The sequence below is a fragment of the Elaeis guineensis genome, chromosome 10 (genome assembly GCF_000442705.2).
Source record: "Elaeis guineensis isolate ETL-2024a chromosome 10, EG11, whole genome shotgun sequence".
In the NCBI taxonomy this organism is placed as follows: domain Eukaryota; kingdom Viridiplantae; phylum Streptophyta; class Magnoliopsida; order Arecales; family Arecaceae; genus Elaeis; species Elaeis guineensis.
In genome coordinates this window covers 68881811-68887810 of record NC_026002.2, presented here as the reverse complement: position 1 = coordinate 68887810, position 6000 = coordinate 68881811, and positions in this window count along the sequence as shown.

Sequence of the window (6000 nt, the reverse complement as noted above, 5' to 3'; positions counted from 1 at the left end):
CCCTAACTCTAAATTATGTGATTCAGTTAAGTTTATTTTCGTATGGTAATGAGACATGTCATGATCTCATCATCGACATCATCGAAACTTCTTTCGATGGACCAAAACTCTTCTGATTCAGATAATTAGAATGATCGATCATCAAGATTATTCTAATTGCTCCCAAAATTCACCAGTGATACCTAGCAGTATATGGTGGCAACCCATCAAAAATAAAGATGAACCTCTCGGTGCAGCTATCTATGTGATTGAGTTCTTCTATCATGAGTCTCGACTGAATTAAGGTTAAGGTGAACTCGTCAAACCCAACATCAGTCATATGAATCAATCGACTGATTCAAGTCCGATGTGAAATCCCAATGAAAAACTCTTTTCCATTATTTCACTCTATCATGGCCATGAGCTTAAGGACTCGATCTTTCGATCATCATAGGACTACTCCTCTCATCTACCGAGGTTGATAGATCCCTTCTTGGTGCGATCTGGTTCATACAATGAATATGCTACAGCCAACATACACCTCAGGGTTTCGAATGGCTAGGAGATCGAGTTATGGTGTAGTTAAACTATAACACACTCAAGGTGAACTGTCGATGTACCTCAGGTCAAAGAACTAGACACACAGCTGCAGCATCGAGCTAGTCATCGACGAGAAGGTAGACTTCCTTATAACTACTCGAGGTGGTCACACTCAGTACTCTCATTCTCAATGAATATCTGTACTTTCACTTTGATATCTCTACATCGTAGACTCAAGATACATCTATCCTAAAAAAATGATCGTACACCAATCTTTCGGATCGATCACCATCCTCGTGATGATCCTATGGTCAGGAGCTGTTTATGAGTTAGTTATGTAAATTCATGCCTTAAATTTTCAACTCTTGAAAATATGAATTAACATTTCTACTAACTCAAAGGATGTATCACAGACATAATGTATATAATGTGATAGTAGAATAACCCTTTTCATTCATTTATAGTCAAAATTATAAATTTGCCCCTACATTTGTATAGGAGTGTGTCAGCCAATCTGGCATCTAGGACACACATCTAATACCTAGGTTGACAGTTTAACCTTTAGTCATCCTTGAGCATTAAGTATCAAAGGGATGAATTATATGATAACTATATTCACATGGGTTCTAGAGTGTTGCTGGGCATACATTCGGCCTATCTGAACATCAAAAATCATTGTTAGATGGTAACATCGATTAGTATAAAAATTATTCTTGTGCTACCAACTTAGGTTTGAACCTATGGAGTCATACACATAGAAGCACCTGTCTGATCAAATGGCTGATTGACGATTATGAATTGTTGAAGAATTTAATTATCAATTTGATTGATGATTAATCTTATGCAAAGATTGTTGAAAATTGTGTCTTAAAACTAATCGTATGATGATTGAGTTCATCTTTGTGTATGAATTATTGATTAATGAATAAAAGTTATTCTGACATTTTTCAACATAAAGTTATATTTTTTTTGAACTCTTGTGTTGTGATGAAGTCCTTAGAACTATGTTAGTGTGTGATAAAGAGAAGATTTATCGTATAGTTCTTAAATATATTCATGATCAAATGATACGTCATTACAGGATGATGATGTTTGTCGAGTGGAGGTTATTGTGTACCATATGAGTTGGTTGTCCTCTTAACCAAGGAGTGTGGTGATATTGGCATGGCATAAAGGTGAGATGTAGGAGTACATCGTCACTGAATAAGTAACTCATCTGCTGAGTATTCTACTATCAAGAATTACTCACGAAGCATGTGGGTATATATGTCCTTCAGACCTGAGATCACCATAGTGACTTACAAGCAACTCACTATGCTTTGGTGCCGGACTGTCTGGATTGTTAATGCAGTGATGGAAGACTGCAGGGTACAGTCAAGTACTTATGAAGTCGTACGTAGATCAAGATGGGATTGATCCCTCCAGATTATTAGAGTTGATATATCACTGTATTTCATTTAGCAAAATCTTGACCAGGATAATCTATGAGATGGATTTGAAAGGTTGAAATACAATATGATTGAAGCAATCTCGGTTGATAGTTAACCTGATACTATCCTAGAGTATTCAGAGTCAAAAAGATGAATTATGCAGTAACCATGTGTATGAATTTTGAAATATTTCTTTACGATAATTCAACCTATCTGGATATCAAAAACCATTGCTAGATGGTATCTCGATTAGTGTAGAAATTGGTTTCTGTACTATCGGCTTAGTGTTTGAACCTATGGAGTCACACATATAAGTCAGACAAAGTAGGAAAGAATTAACCTATATTTATATGTCCAATTTGGAATTACTTGACTTGATTGAACATATAAGCTAATTTGATTAAGAATTAAGTTATGGATCAAATGGGATGGAAGAGTTGACTATGTCTAGCTAACACTATACATGAGGTTCAAGTTCAATCTCTAGAATGAACAGTTTCTGATCTATAAAAGATTAAATTTAAATATTAATTAATTTTATATTAAATTTAAATTAATTAAACTTAATTGAATCTAAAATTTAAGTTAGATTTGGTACAAAAATTCTAAAGAGTTTGAGATTGATAGCCTTTCAAAATTGTTTCGAACCAGTTTCGAATTGAATTCGAATCGGATCTATTTTGGATGAGATATGAGAAATTCTTCTTGTACTGGGATTCCTCTTTCATATGGACTGACCAACACCTAGAATGGTGCTGGTTTGGAGCATCTCATATGGGTGAGGGATTGGACGCAAAGTGATTTTCATAAATGATGACAATTCGATCTCATGTAGGAATCCTTCTTTCATGAGTATTGAATTGATTCAAATCAGATTTGAGTTAGGAGTCCTATGCTTATTAGGTCATGAGAATCATTTATAAATAGATAGGGTCTCTACCTATAGATGCATAGCAAACAAATTTGATTGAGAGAAGAGAAAGAGAGAGAGGCGTGAGAAGAGAGAGAGGTCCTTTCTTCTCATCCTTGGCATCTCCCCTTGGTGCCGCCCCTTTCTCCTTGGTGTGGGGCTCATCTTGGGCATCTCCCTTGTTGGTATGAGGTGTCACACTAGTACCTCTCCTTCCTTATTTGATTGGATTGCGAAGGTGATTCGATCGGAGTTCATCCTGCTTTTCTACGGCATTTGGCGTGCATGCAAAGTAGAAGGTCGCACATCCAGTCCTCTGTGAAGGTTCAATTCAGATTATTTGAGATTTCACCTTTGGTTTTATTATTAATCAGATAAAGATTTAATCTTTATTCATATAGATTAATAGAAAAATTTTTATATGCAACCTGAGCTATACGAAGAGAAATAGTTTCCCTTCCCTTCAATTGGTATCAGAGCTGGTCTGAAATACATGCATGCATAACTAAATTTTTTTGAATTAATTACATAAGATGCAAATAAAAAAAAATTTTAAATATTAAATATGATTTAAATTTATTTATATAAAATTTTTTATCTAATTTTGATTGGATTAGATGAGCCTAATCAATTGTTGATTAAGATTGTTATAAGTTTATTGTAACAAAATTCTGTTGTTGCTGAATTTTTGATGGAATAATAATATGAATTATAATTTATTTTAAATTTTTTAAATAAAATTTTAATATTATTATTTTTATAATAAAGTAAGATTTATTTTAAATTTAAATTAAATTTATTTTGATAAATATTTAGATCTAAATCCTATCGAAATTCAGCACTGTGCAAAAATATATTTTACCAAAAATTTATTCCTTATGCATTCATGTTTGCATCTAATTAATTTTTTATATAATATCAAATATAAAATTGATATTTTATAATCAGTATAAGATATATTTTAGATCTGATATGATGTATATGATGCATCGAATCTAATTAGATTAGATGAGGAACATGATTGATAAAATTAAGGATATGTTCATGACATAAAATAGTTTGTCAATAATTACATATTGATGTAATTATAATTGAAATTAGATTTTAGATCTTAGTGAAGAAAAAATTATCTTTTTTCTTATAGGATCTTCCAGATCTTATGAGATCTGAGGTGAAATATTTTAAAAAAATTATCCTACTTTATTTCAGATCTAAGGTCTATTAGATCTAATTCTTATTATCTGATATTTAATCTAAAATTAAATCTAAAACTTGAGGATCAGAGGAATACCTCTAGGGTAACTAGATTACCCTGTAGATGATCCCAGCAATGCCCGAGATTCAAAAATAGCCATGCAGTCATCTGGCCTCTACCGATATTCATTCGAGCAGGATCTGGATCATCTTCTCCTTGTGAATCTCTATTCTAAAAATTAGATCTGGATCTGATTTGGAAGATCTTCAAAAGATCTTCTAAAGCTGGAGTAGCAGCTTCTCGACAAATCTCTGCAGCCTTTTTATCAGGGAGCCACCACGCCTTGAACAAGCACCAGATGGATGCCCAACATCTTGGACATGAAGAGAGGAGAGAGAGGACCATAGGAGATATAGAGAAGTGGAGGGATATTAGGCTTTTGCTGGAGATTGAGCAAATTTTTTGAACCCTAGGCACAGACAGAGTTTAAATAGACCCTGCTGCGCCATGCAGTGCCACATCATTCGACCAATCAAAAAATTTTAATTAATTTTGAAAAAATTTTGATAGGTGGAGTGATGTCATCTGATCATATCAGATAAGAACCCCACCAAATCCTCCTACTGTTGGTGCCAACACTGGATAAACACAGTGAGATTGGCGCCCAATAGTTTGAGTCGATCAAGGCATAGAGTCCTCATCTCATGGGACTCTATCCTTATCCACTTGTGGTGCACGCCCAATCTGATCTTGGCACCCACTTTAAGGCCTAATTTAGCAGGTGGATACTCCACAAAAACTCTCCAATGACCTCTTGCCAAGTGGCTTTCAGTTTAAGATCCATAAGTCAACATTTGATCGGTGTCCTAAAACGAAAATGGCAGGTGACAGAAATTGGCAGATGTTATCTTAAATTCATCTAATGAACTAAGACAAAATTTTTCTGAGCTAGACTGGCTCTAGTCAGATTGAGAGAAATCTTCTCAAGGTTCTCTGAGGGAGTCAAATCATATTTGACTCAGTTGAGATGAAAAAGATTGCACGAGGAAAAAGTTAGGCTCAATCGTGTGCTAGCACGATTTCCTTGAACCTAATTGGATCTAATCCAAATCAATCGAATTAGGCTAGCTCAATTGATGGCATCCAGACCCTAACTCTTGTTTGTGTAACCCAGTTAGGTTCATTTTGATATGGTAATGAGATATGTCATGATCTCATCATCGATATCATCGAAACTCCTTTCGATGGATCAGAACTCTTCTGATTCAGATAATTAGAATGATCTATCATCAAGATCATTCTAATTGCTTCCAAAATCCACCAGTGACATCTAGCAGTATATGGTGGCAACCCATTAGAAATGAAGACGAACCTCTCGGTGCAGCTACCTGTGTGATGGAGTTCCTCTATCATGAGTCTCAACTGAATTAGGGTTAAGGTGAACTCGTCAAACCTCTATCATGAGTCCCATCTTCTCAAGGTGGGCTTCGATCTTCTGCTGGCCTAATGACTTTGTCAGTGAGTCTGCCACATTGTCTGTGGAGTTGACTCTCTTAAACTCGACATAACTTTTTTCGAGGTAATCATGGATCAGATGGAATCGCCACTCGATATGCTTGGACTTCTAGTGAGACCTTGACTCCTTAGCTAGGGCTATGACACCATTATTATCGCAGTAAAGAGGGATGGCATCCGATGACATCACTCCAAGCTCTGCGACAAACTTCTTGTACCAGAATACCTCCTTTACAGCTTTCGATGCAGCAATATACTCTGCCTCCATTGTGAAATCAGCAATCACCATCAACTTGGAACTCTTCCAGCTAACTACACCACCATTGCAAATGAACAGACTTCCAGATATCGATTTTTGATCATCTATATCAGACATAAAGTCTGAGTCTGTAAATCTCTGAACCTGGAGTTCTCCATTCTCAAAGATTAGA